This window comes from Castor canadensis, chromosome 13 (genome assembly GCF_047511655.1).
Source record: "Castor canadensis chromosome 13, mCasCan1.hap1v2, whole genome shotgun sequence".
NCBI lineage: Eukaryota > Metazoa > Chordata > Mammalia > Rodentia > Castoridae > Castor > Castor canadensis.
In genome coordinates, this window is record NC_133398.1 from 101,097,550 (window position 1) to 101,110,872 (window position 13,323).

At 46.9% G+C, this 13,323-nt stretch overlaps 1 pseudogene; it reads right to left on the reverse strand.

Annotated features, from left to right (window-relative positions):
- LOC109675976 (dihydropyrimidinase-related protein 2-like) overlaps positions 1 to 13,323 on the reverse strand; it is a 40,003-nt pseudogene that overhangs the window by 11,967 nt on the left and 14,713 nt on the right.

Genomic DNA, 13,323 nt, shown 5'->3' on the forward strand with positions numbered 1-13,323 from the left:
AGATCTTGGCTCTGACAGTTTAGTCATTTCCCATAAACAAGAAGCAGGAGGACAAATCCAAAGGAAGAACAATGGAAAATCATGTATATGTAGTTCAAAGTATAGCCACAAACACAGAGAAAACCAACTGGGGTGGACAGATGGACACACATACACATGCCACTCTCCCTCTCTTTCAGAGAAGCCATGCCAGAGCCTCAACATCATGCTATCAGATTTTAGTGCCAGGAATAATTCTAGAAAAACAAAATCCTCTTTTTTTGAGTTGGTTTCTTACTGTGTAGTCCAGGATGGCCTTGAACTTGTGATCCTTCTGCTTCTGCTTTCCTAGTGTTAGAATTACAGCAGTGCAGCATCACACCCAACAAGAAACAAAATCTTCAGGATGAATTTTGTGAATTGGCTCTGAGGTTTCTGGAATTGGATCACTGTGATATCATTTAAAGGCATTAGTGATTCTGTTTGCAGCACCCTAGAGTGCACAACATAGGAGGCAATAGGAACACACAAAAGCATCACAACTGGATGCTCCCAGTCAAATGCTTCAAAGAGGCAAGGTTCTGGGGGATGTGTTTTTGATGCTGCAGACACTTTTTTGTCAAATTAGTGAGCACAATGAGATTGGTTAGCTGCTCCTGATGGTGTGGGGAAAGAAAAGAATGAATTCAGGGATTCAAATTCCCAGGTCAAGCACCAACCCCATAAGTGACTCAAAGTTTTCCATGGCTGCCCTGAAAAAGACCCTTATGTCTTAGAGATGCAGAACTGAGCTGGCTGAAAATCAAATCCAGGATCTCATCCCACAGGAGGTCAAGTTATAATGCAAACTGGATTCCCAACCTCACAGGGTATTATGTGCTGTTCAAGTGAGGGCACTGACAGGAGGGCTTCTACCTCCAGACAGCCTTTGGACGCAAATGACACCATGTCCTCTCCCCTTGGTTGTGAGCCTGCTGGACTTCCCTGCAGATTTCATACTTGTCAGCTCACAACTACATGAGCCAGTTCCTTAAAATAAATCTCTGTCCATCTGTTTCCCTCCCGCCTCCCCTTGCTCCCACTGCCTCCAATCTCTAACACAGATTCTGATGTGTTTTGATGACATTCACAACCCAATCCACCTGGCATTCTCAATCCCCGTTCTAGGTCAAGACTGCCATGAAGTGCATTAGCTTAACATCAGGATTCATCCCCAAGTTCAGTGACCCTTGTAGGCCCCATGACCATGTGACTATCTGCTTCAAATGATGCCCAAGCACTCTGAATGCCCTGTGAGGAAGAAGTCTTGTCTTGGATCTGTATTCCTGGGGTTCAGTGCAGGTTAGAAGTGACAGTGTTTGGAAGTTCTTCCTCTGGGTTCTGGGGCTGGGGTGAGGAAGAGGGTGGTGAGGAATGTCCATGAGATGAGGTCACCAGGCATTATCCATGGGCTACCATCTCTACATGGAAGGCATCAGCTAGACTTTCCACATGGCCAAAATGCAGTCTGAGTGAAGCCATTGTCAGGGAGAAATCTTCACCCTGGGCCCTCAGTGGGCAGAGATGGCCAGGAGTCTGGAATCATGATTTCTACCCCCCACAAGCTGAGTAATATGGAAGAAGAGCTTCTATTTCTGCACTTCAGTTTCTCTTCCATGAAATGAACCTACAAAATCGACCAATCTCTAAGCTCTTCTCAAGAGTAAATTCTGTCCAACACATCCCAGTCCTAATTATTTTCATTTCCCTATCTGCAAAATGAGGCTAGTAAGGTGCCATTCCACTACACAGCACAGTACAATAGAGGCAGCAGATCTCCAGGAAAGACAGGCTACCATCGTGCTAGGTCCAGCTTATGGAGAGCAGACTATGAGAAGCCTACAAGAACTGGACATAAGAAGGGGAGATGAAGCTCAACGGCTTTTCCTAATCTGTAGGCCAAGATTGGCACAGCCCCAGTCACAGAAGAGGAATATTCAGAACAGCTGCTTCTCCTAAGTTGTTTACATTCAGTGAAACAGGAATGTAGGTTTCTCCTGTTACAACATCATGCCCCTCCCAGAGAACTCCTGCTCCACCCTGTTTACCACTGGGTATAAAAGGCTTACTGAAGGAAGATGCTAGGCTTTTTGCTTTCTGGGTGAAGGGAGGCTTTTGGCTTTTGGAAGAATGGAGGCTTTTTGGTGTGGGAGGCTTTTGGAAGGGAAAAGAATTGCTGAAGGGAAAAGATTGCTGAAGGGAAAAAGAATTGCTAAAGGGGAATTGCTAAAGAGGGGTTGATAAAAGTCTGCACTGAGAATTTTATACATAGGCTTTAGAAAAGCTAAGCTAAAGAAAACTAACAGAAAACATGGGACAGAGCAAGTCTAAGGAAAGAGAGTTTAAAGAACAGAAAAGAAGACTTTAAAAGCACAGTTTTAAGGAAAGACTTTAGTTTTAAACAACTGAAAAGGACTAAGGCCTTAAAGAATAAAGATAGAGGAAGGAGAGTAAATGAAGAGAAAAGAAGCAATGAGGGTTGTGCGTTGCCACCTGAGCACCCAACACACCTGATCCCACTTTCTCTCTGTCTATCCTGTGTCCTTTCTCTATCTCCAGTCACTCACAGTTAGCCCCAGTTAGGTTCACTAATAATCAAGAGCGAAAGAAAGCTTGCTACAACAACGGAGCAAGAGAAAAAAGCTCACTCCACCAGTTGACATGCACAAGTGTGTCATGTCACTTTCTCAGTTTCATCTCACATCCCCACTTACCTACATCTCCTAGCCTAGACACAGGACCAGCAGGTCTGTGGGTGGGGAGAACATGGGCTGAGAGAAGAATCTGTCACAGGGGTAGAGAACTTTGGGTCCCCTCCTGAAGCCTGACCCCTCTCTCCTGTGCTCTAGTCCTGCTTGACTCTGACCCTTTCCCCTTGTACCTTTCTGCTCACACATCCCCTCCCTGCTAGTGTAGTCACTAACTGAGGGACAAGACCATTTCTTGTTCCTGGTACCTAGGCCTGAACTGTCGCATAGGAAAAGTCCATGGAGGAGTGAAAACTCTTCATTTCACAGATGGAGAAATGGGAGTGGAAGGAAGATGGCACGAGGATAACTCGTAATGTTACTGCATGTCTTTACGTGCATTATCTCACTTAAACATCATCACCCCAGGAGTCACGGTTACTATCTTCCCCTCGCAGACAAGAAACTGAGACTAGCAGCAGTTAGCAAGCAACCCAACATCATGTGGCTAAAGCACTGTGGAGCCAGATTTGATCTAGGACAGTTAACTGATCACAGGGAACAAACCCTAATACAACCTCGACCATTTCCTTCCTGGACCATTTGGGAATCCTTGCTTCAGATCACCCAGGTCTCAGCTGGAGGTTCAGGATCCAGTTTCTACCAGGCTAGGTGAGAAACTAAGCCTCAACACATACAGATCACAAGCATTTCCCGCACCAAAATAACCTCAAAGTGTGAAGGTGAGACTGTCAAATGTTAACATGGAGGCCTAGGGCCTGAAGTTGGGGCTCAATAACCAAGTCCCAGTTCCATTCTTCCCTAACTCAGTTTTAGAGAAAAACAAAATATGTCAGCCTTTGTCTGGGCTGCCTCTCCAAGTTGTAAGGATGTTCCAAGATGGAAGAGCCTTCCCAGCCACTGGCAAGGGTTTCTTGCTCTTGCTTATTGGCAGCCAAATGCACTGGAATTCCTTTCCAGCAGCTCAGGTCTAACACTAAGGCTTTCAAGAACTAAAAGTTAACAGTTTGAATGCAAAAGCCAACATGCAAACCACTGTGTGGGCACAGCTGGACTCACACCTGGAAAGTTCTGGAACAGAACATACTGAAATATTTCCCTCTGGTGCTCACCCTCAAGACACACAAAGTACCAAAATTCTAAGGGCAACAGAGAAGCTCTGGCCCCAAGATGGAGTGAAACTGGACTCTAGCTAACCCCCTCCAACCCCACATTTCAATGAGAAAGCCAAGACACCAGAAGAAGAGACTTCAGCACTACTTGGGGAATTGGCTCGTAACTCCACCTCCCCAACTGTGGTCTGGTGACAGGCAGGAGCCTTTCATCCTCCAATGGGGACAGATGCATGTGTAGATTTGGGCACACATGGGCAGCAAAGCCTCAATCCAAAACCATGTTAAAGAGTTTGCCTGACTCATTCATTATTATCATTCAGATACAGACTGACTGGTAAAATACACAAAATAAGCTGTCCCCTACTTCCCCTCCCACCATGTGCCAAGCCATCGTTTTTTTTTCTTTTATTATTCATATGTGCATACAAGGCTTGGGTCATTTCACCCCCCTGCCCCCACCCCCTCCCTTACCACCCACTCTGCTCCCTCCCTCTGCCCCCCACCCCCTCAATACCCAGCAGAAACTATTTTGCCCTTATTTCTAATTTTGTTGTAGAGAGAGTATAAGCAATAATAGGAAGGAACAAAGGTTTTTGCTGGTTGAGATAAGGATAGCTATACAGGGCATTGATTCACATTGATTTCCTGTACATGTGTGTTACCTTCTAGGTTAATTCTTTTTGATCTAAACTTTTCTCTAGTTCCTGGTCCCCTTTTCCTATTGGCCTCAGTTGCTTTTAAGGTATCTGCTTTAGTTTCTTCTCTGCGTTAAGGGCAACAAATGCTAGCTAGTTTTTTAGGTGTCTTACCTATCCTCACCCCTCCCTTGTGTGCTCTCGCTTTTATCATGTGCTCAAAGTCCAATCCCCTTGTTGTGTTTGCCCTTGATCTAATGTCCACATATGAGGGAGAACATATGATTTTTGGTCTTTTGGGCCAGGCTAACCTCACTCAGAATGATGTTCTCCAATTCCATCCATTTACCAGCGAATGATAACATTTCGTTCTTCTTCATGGCTGCATAAAATTCCATTGTGTATAGATACCACATTTTCTTAATCCATTCGTCAGTGGTGGGGCATCTTGTGTGCCCAGCCATCTTACAAATTGTAGTAAAGGGACACAGATGTGGTCACCATCCACAAAGTCTCTTCGAAAAACAAGACAAAGTAGATTCTGAGATTACATTATTTTAGGTGACTCCTTTCTTACTTCAAAAAGGCAATGCCAGCCAGGTGCTGGGGCTCACACCTATAACCACAGCTACTCAGGAGACAGTAGCTCCTGAGTGGTTCACAGCCAGCCTGGGCAAATAGTTCATGAGACCCATATCTTGAAAAGGACCCACCACAAAAAAGGGCTGGTGGAGTGGCTTAAGGTGTAGGCCCTGAGTTCAAGCCCCAGTACCACCAAAAAAAAAAAAAGGCAGTGCTTTCAAGCTAACAGTAGAGGGAAGCTTTCCAAGAATATATAGTGCAGCAATGGTCAGGTGCAAAGCATTAGACCCAGAGAGCACATCCAAAGAACCAGGGCCAGGAATTGCTGGGGTCTGTCTGGAAGCTATCACCTCTCAGGACAATCTGACTCCATGGTCATTAGGCAATTTGTTCTGGAGCTTGTGCTGGGTCACCCACCAGTGGCTTTGATCCATGTGTTTCACATCCCGGGAAGAAGAAATGGAGCCAAATTGCTCCCTTACTGACAAATACACTGAGAGACAAAGAAAGAGACTGAGAAAAATAAGACTTTGTGAAGAGAAAACTAGAACTCAGGAGAGAAAAGAAGGACAATGGAGACACAGAGATGAAGGGGTGGGGAGACAATGAGGAAAAAGTCAGGAAGAAGGAGTCCCAGGGGAAGGCCCACCATGAGAGCCAGAAAGCCATCTCAGGCTTTCTGTACAAGATGCCAACACCCAAGCATCAACTGTGCAGTGTGATTATCCAAATGCATACAGTGGGCGGCAGGTGACAATAGGGCTCTTCTGCATGAATAATGTATAAGGTGTGGCACAGAACAACCCCAAGGGGAAAAGCTGTAACAACAGGGAAGCCCTACTGGGAACACGGCCACAGTTCATTGACGGGTAGGAACCGGAGCACCAAAACCTGACATGATCACATCTGGGCAAAACACATCTGGCCCTACACTGGACTCTCAGACTCACCCCCAGGAAATCACCACCAGCCACAGACAGGAGACAATTTTGCAAAATAACATTCCCCAGAAGGGCTCTGTATAGCCAGTAGAAAGTGACATCACCTGTGTATGTGCCTAATTTATTTAGACTGCATCAAATTAAATCCAACTTTTCTGTGGGGGCAGGGTATGGGGAAGGCCTGCCCACCCAGCCTTGGTTTTAAATAGAAAACAACAAGGCCACAGCCATGGAACAAAGGGAGGAAACTGGAGCTCCCTGCCCTGCTGGGCTTAATTAGGTTAATGCCAGAATGGGGTGAAAGTGGCCCACTTGGCCCAAAGGCTGGAAAAGGAGTCCTCCCTGGTGTGCAGCCCTTGCACTCTCCTCCCTCCCACCTGCCCAAGGTCCCACAGTGCAACACTCACCCTTCTTTCGCGCCTGGGCGATGACTTCTGCACTCTTGCTCATCACCTTGGTGGTGTACAGGGGGCAGTTGGTCTGGTTGGCGATGGTGATGGAACGATTCACAGCTTCAGCCTCGACCTACAGAGAGCACCTGAGCATGAGAACATGCCTTCCCCACACACACTCCATCTTTATCCTCCCCCCAAAGACAAAACCAAATGGGATTCACCATGAGGAATGGGTAGGGCAATGATGGAGTAATCTCTTCCTGACCCTTCTCAAAGTGTGGTCACCCAGCCAGCGACATCAGCATCAGCCTGGGGCTGTAAGAAATGCATGTTCCCGGGTCCCACCCCAGACTCAGGACTAGTAAGAATGTGACTGTTAAACTTGCTAACATTTGAGAACCACCCCACCCAGACACTGGGGGAATATCCACTCAGTGCTTTCATTCTGCTTCCATGGTCTTGAGTGAAGACACACAGGATGTGACTTTGAGCTCTAGAGTTCTGTCAGATGCTCACAACCCAAGTCAGCAACATCCACAAAACAAAACAGCCTCTCAGAGCCAGAGAATCAGGCAAGCAGCCATCTGTATACACCAAGAGCCCTATGTGTGAGGCTCACTGAATGTGGCTGGTCAGCTACGGCCTGGTATAACCTTTGGCATCTGGTGCCTCAGTGAATGGCTTTCAAAGATCCCTATGCTGACTGCTGACTACCCGACCAGGGATGACTCCCCAGATGGAGTTAATATCTTACAGAGGAATTAGTGATGTGTGTTTATAATGGCGGGTGAAACTGTGGCAGAGCAGATCTTCAAAAGCCACTGGCAGCCGGCTTTTGAAGATCTCAGCTTCTCAGGCAGAGATAGAAGGATTTCAGTTCAAAGGCAGCCCAGACAATTAGTGAGACCCCCACGTGTGGTGGTGAGCACCTATGGTCTCAGCTAGGTAGGAGGGTCATGGTTCAAGCTTGGCACACATAAAAGTGGAAACCCTCATGAATGGTACTTAAATCCAGGCTGTTACTTTTCACACTAAATAACTGAACTCCTGGCTGGACACTTAGCTAACTAAGAACTAGACTGGGTTTAAGTCTGTGCTGCCCTAACTGGTCAGCTAAGTGACCGAAATTAAGACAGCTTCATTCACACTTGGCCTTTGAGCATCAACCATGTGAAGAAAGATGTTTGGAGAGCCACAGACAAAGAAAACACCCAAATGTTTTTAATTCCTGGGATAGCTAGAGGGCCTTCCCTGTCCATTGCCTCCTGCTGGGCAGCCTGCTCATAAGTGCCCAGTGTGAAGTGTGAAAAGGGCTCACTAGAATCCTTAGCACTTCACGGGGATGCCAAGAATGACCCGGCTGAATGTACCAACACAGACACTTTGAAAAGTGAAAGAGGCGTCATTAATAACCGTATAAAAGCAACAGGCACAGCCTGGGACTGACCTGAGCAGAGGGGTGTGCAATGGTTCTGATTATAGGAGGTGGGGGCTGGGCAGGGTGCGGGGCTGGCTCCTACTAGGATATGGTGAGAAGAATCTGGACCCCAGGGGTCTGTCTGGGTTTGTGTATCCACTGTGAGAGCTGAGACCCCGCCCCTGCCCCATCACCAAGAGGCTGAGAGCTGGGCAGAGGCCAAACTAAAATGTGAGATTCTTTAAAAAGGAAGATGTTTAAACCTCAAGTCTGCATGTTCCATCCAGAACTCTTTCCCCTCCTGCTATTATGTGTATATCTTTGATACATAGCACACAGTTTTACAGAATCCCTCTTTAAAATACTGGGGAAATAGTCTGATAGTTTAAAATAAAGCTTCTTTGCCTCTATTTGGGTCTCTAGTACCATTTTCTGATTTTAAAGTTGAGGCAACACAGGACCCAGGGAGGAAGATGACCTATCCAGGGGCACACAGGTGAGTACTCCACCTGTCCTCTGCACACCCCAGCCACACCATTCTGTAAGGCCTGCTGGGAAGTTCCCCTCTCCTCCTGGATCCCACGCTCCTTCAGCTGCTTCCTGTCTGGAACCCACCACTTCCCATCTTACTCATCACTACTTCTTCTCTGCCTCTTTGTCCCTGGCTTGTCCTGAGTCCCTCACAAAACACCATTTCCCTTTCATCTCACTGTCCCCACAGGACCTGGCTCTGCCACCTGAGAACACACATTCAATTGCCACTCATCCATCACAAACAGGTCATTTCTAGAATTCTTCATCACCTCCTTTTCCATCTTCTCAGCTGAAACCAGGGAAAATCCTACCAGGTGGTCTCACATGGTCAGCCGGGAAGAAAAGTATATAGTGGCAGGAAGAAGTCTTGGCAAGTTCAAATACAAGGTAACCATCATAATGTTCCTGACGGAAAGATCTCAAAGGCATACGGAAGTTAAATTGTGTTTGTCATTAGCTGCTGTTTCCTGTGTATTGGTGGTTCCTCCCTGGCTGGACTGTAATCAAGTCCACTTGGAGTGGTTCCATGTTTTATTCTCTTTATTGCCCTCTCAGGGTTTAACACACAACAGATTCCTCTTGGCAAACTGGGAAAACAGTCACCAGCAGCCATGGGAGAAGGTGCAGCTGAAGCCTGGAAGCTGGAGTTCTAACTCCACTCTGCATGCTAAAGGTTCCTGGCAGACCATCTCAACTCATGGGGCTGTCACAGGGCAAAAACCCATGGAAAGCACCACATTAAGTGCCTGGAATAGAGCTGGTGCCTCTGAATTTGCTGAAGAACACACTCCCAGGCAGGTGTTCCCAGACATGCTAGCACCCACAGCCTTTGTAATTAGCTGCTTGGGACCCTGCAATTCTCAGTGTGACAACTGCTAAAGAGAAGCATCCTATGCAGAACCTTCTACAAAGGGCTTTAAGGTTTCTGGTCATAGGAACAACCAGAGCAATGACTCCTTGTACTCTATTCCCATAACCAAGCAGGCTTGCTTCCTGCTTTCATGGTTTGCTCTTCAGCCAGCTGTAGAATTGTGACTTGGTGGCCCTGGCCCTTTCACACCCCTCTTCTCCAGCATCCCCCTCCACCTGTTACTGGAAGGAAAATCCCACTGGTGAGCCTCCACTCCTCCAGGGCCTTGGTAATTTGCTCTGCCTTCCTCTGCACCCTCCCCTTCTCTGCCACTTCCTTCCAGTAAAGGAGAGGACAAATGACAGTCTCCCAGTGTTCTCTGTGCTCAGAGCCACCAGACTCCTCCTTGGTCAGGTCTCCCACAGCCTGACCTTGAGCCTTTCACTAAGGAGCCACGTTCTGAAAAGTACTGAAAGGCTACAAACTGTAGTGGCAGAAAAAGATTCTTATCCTCTAAGCCGTGAGACTCATGTCTCTGACTCAGGCACCTCACCATGAAGAGGCTGGGTGGGTGATTGGGACACTCAGCCTCCATGCCAACCAGACCCCTGCACCGGATCCTCCTTCTGTGATTTTAAAAGATTCTGTCCACCAAACTCTGCTAGCTATGCCACACCCTGTGCAGGCTTACCATGGAAAAACTTGCCACTCCCTCACCAGAAGTGTAGAGTTGTAATAGAGCTTTCTGATTCCATTCCCATGTTTTAGTGACAAGGACATAAATTATGGGCCACTAACACTGAGAGTGCAGGATACTAAGCAAAAACTTCTTGTGCCTACCTAGGAAAGGGCTCCAAGAATCAGAGATACAGAGGAGCCCTCAGGCTCAATGAGCCACACTGCTCTACCCGAGGGCTCAGTCTAACACTACACAGAGAAAGAGAGAGAGAGAAAGACCAGGCTTCTCAGAGAGACCACAGTCTGCAGCCCTGAAATCCCATTCTCAACAGGCACAAGCAGTGTCTGCATGCTCTACACAGCACCCACAGGACACCAAGTCACACATCGCATCTCCTGATGCTCACCTCCTCAGGCCAGCTTAACACGTGTCCTTCCGGGCCTGTGATACCCAGATCCAGGATCCTCTGCTGTTCCTGAAATGGGAGAGAAAGCCAGGTGGTCAGGAGGAGCTGGGCTCCAGATGGCTCTGATAATTGGAGACCTGGACACAAGGTTTCCTGAACAGTAAGTAGAGAGCACTGCTGGCCATTAGCCCTGATTCTAAGACCTCACAAAGAGGTCTGTGTCCTGCTCCCAGTCCAGCCTGAGCAGGATGGATCAATGTCAGCCAGAGCAAACCACAGAAAGCTGAGGCACCCCCCAGCCCTGGGGTCAGTGTAAGACGCTCTTGTGACCAGCAAATGCCCAAAGCCAACCGAGGCAGATGCACTGCAGTGCCAAGGAATGGCCTCTCAGGACCTGGGACAGGCTTATGTCCTACAAAACCCTGAGGCACATGGGTTGACAGCAGCAGAGAAGCTGGCAGAGCCCAGCATGGGAATGCCAGGCTCCTTGTTTCTCATTACACCATTCAGCTCCTGGAGCCACCACACTTTCCTTAGCCCTCCAGGGAATAAAGAAATGGTAACTGGAAAGCCCCATATCTCTGCAATGATGTCACCATTTTCCGCGTGGTCTTGGGCTATGGCACCAATATCCCAGATCACACTCAGTACTTCATATATCCCAGAGAGAAAAGGGTGGGATCAGAGAATCACCTGTACCCTCTGGGTCCCCAGGAAACCCTTTCCCTGTTAGCAACATTTCTGGGATGAGAAATGCTACCCTTGGCTGCTTCTGCACCAAGTGTGCTAAAGGAAGGACTCCGAGTGCCCTTCTTGGCCATGCTGTGCCAAGTTGGCCATTTCAAGGCTCAGATCCAGATTCTGGGGGAGCTTCAGCCCTGAGGGTTAGGTTCTGGACTCACACTCTCCCTTAAGGCTAAATTCCATCAATAACAGAATTACCAGCCATGTCTGTGAGCGAAGGGAGGTGCAGCACCAAAGATGGCTTTCCCATGGACAGAGGAACTAAATGTACCCAACGTCACTGAGCCTACTCTGGAGCCAGCTCTCTTACCTGTGAATCCATCAGTTGGAAGCGATCTTTGAAAGCCATGTACACAAGGAAGGAGTTCACCCCTAGGGACAGGCAAAACAGAGGTGGAGACATGACATTTAATACTCTGAAACCAGATCATCTGGAAAGGAATAAGAATGTGATAATACCGTGTGTGTGTATGTAGAGAAAGAGACACAGACAGAGACAGACACCTACTGAGAATGACAAAGTGTGTATATAGTAAAAATATAAACCAATGAATCTAGGAATAGAATCCCTGAGAACTTTACTTAGCATTCTTACAATTTTTATTTATTTATTTATTTATGGTAGTGAGATTTGAACTTAGGGCCTTGCATTTGCAAGGCAGGTGTTCTACCACTTGAGCCATCCCCCAAGTCCAGTATTACTACAATTTTCCTGTAAGTTTAAAATGAATCAAAATTAAAGTTATAGGATTAATACATCCATATCCATAGCAGCATTGTTCAGGATAAGCAAAAGGAGGAAACAATCCAAGTGTCTCATCAATGGATGAATAAAATGAACATCAATGGATGTTCCATACAAAAACATCACTCATTCTTAAAAAAGAAGGAAATTCTGACACATGCTACAACATGGATGAGCCCTGAACACATTCTGCTAAGTGAAATAAACCAGTCACAAAAGACAAATACTATGTCATTCCACTAGGGACTTGGAGCAGTCAAATTCATAGAGATGGGGGCCAAGAAGGAGGCTGGGGAATAACTGTTTAATGCATGCAGACTTGAAGTTTAGCAAGACAAGAGTTCTGTAGGTGAACAATGGTGGCAGTAGCACAAGGTGACTTTGACCAGTGCCACTTACACTTTTTCAAAAGGCTGCCCCCCATTTTTTAAAAAGACTTTAAGAAGAAAATGTCTTAGCAGTCTCCCTATGCAATGAATAATAAACATCTTTTATTTGGCAGGCAGACTGCCCTCCACACTGAGTTTCAAGAATTATTTTTCTTTAAATAAGAAAAAGTCCTTTTGTTGGACAAGCGGATGTCACAGTTTTCTTTTTTTCTCTTTATTATTCATATGTGCATACAAGACTTGGTTCATTTCTCCCCCCTGCCCCCACCCCCTCCCTTACCACCCACTCCACCCCCTCCCTCTCCCCCCCACCCCCTCAATACCCACAGTTTTCATCTGGCATCTTGGACCTCTTTCTTCCTGGGCACTGGACCAAACATCCCTGCCCAACATCAATCCCAATTTTAAACAATCGTCCTGACAACCTCATAGCCTTGGAGCTTAATTCAAACCTCCTGGGGGTGCTGGACAATGCTCAGCTCAATGCCTCTGGACATCCTGACTCTTCTCTCTTTGCCAGGCAACAGTTGCCATGGAAACCCTCCCAGGATGGATTGGGAGTAGATTCACTCAACCTATGCAAAGTTAAATCCATTGGAATCTCAAAACTGAGAAAGGTCAAAGGTTAGTTTTTTCCTGTTTGTGGAACATTCAGGCTGGAAACTGTCTGAGGGGACATCTTGGTCCAATATCTTCATGTGAGAGATTTTAAAAAAATTGAGACTCATGCCATTTAAGTGAATTGCCCAAGGTCACCCAGCTGGTCTGTGGAAGGGCAAAGACATAAGCCTGACTCCAGCTTCCTCTCAGGGCCTTCCACCCTGTATCTATGGCCATCTCCCACATCCGTCCCGATAATTTCCCTCCTGCTCTTTTTGCTTACACAGATGGGGTTTCTGAGCCTGAAGTCCCAGACCTGCAAACCAATAGGTGCCTCCCTGAAGGTCAGGGTCCAGCAAGGTCAACAAGTGACTAGGGAACCTAATCCATAGACAAGCTCAAGGAGACTCAGGAAGACCATGTGTCTCTTGTCACTTGAACCCCTAAGGTTCCTGTGGACAGGGTCCTAGAGGCACCTTGGGCAGTAAAGATTCCACCAATCTCTCTGTGAATCTTTCCCAACCCTTAGAAATCTGTGAAACAGAAAAAAACCCTCAGGTTGTCT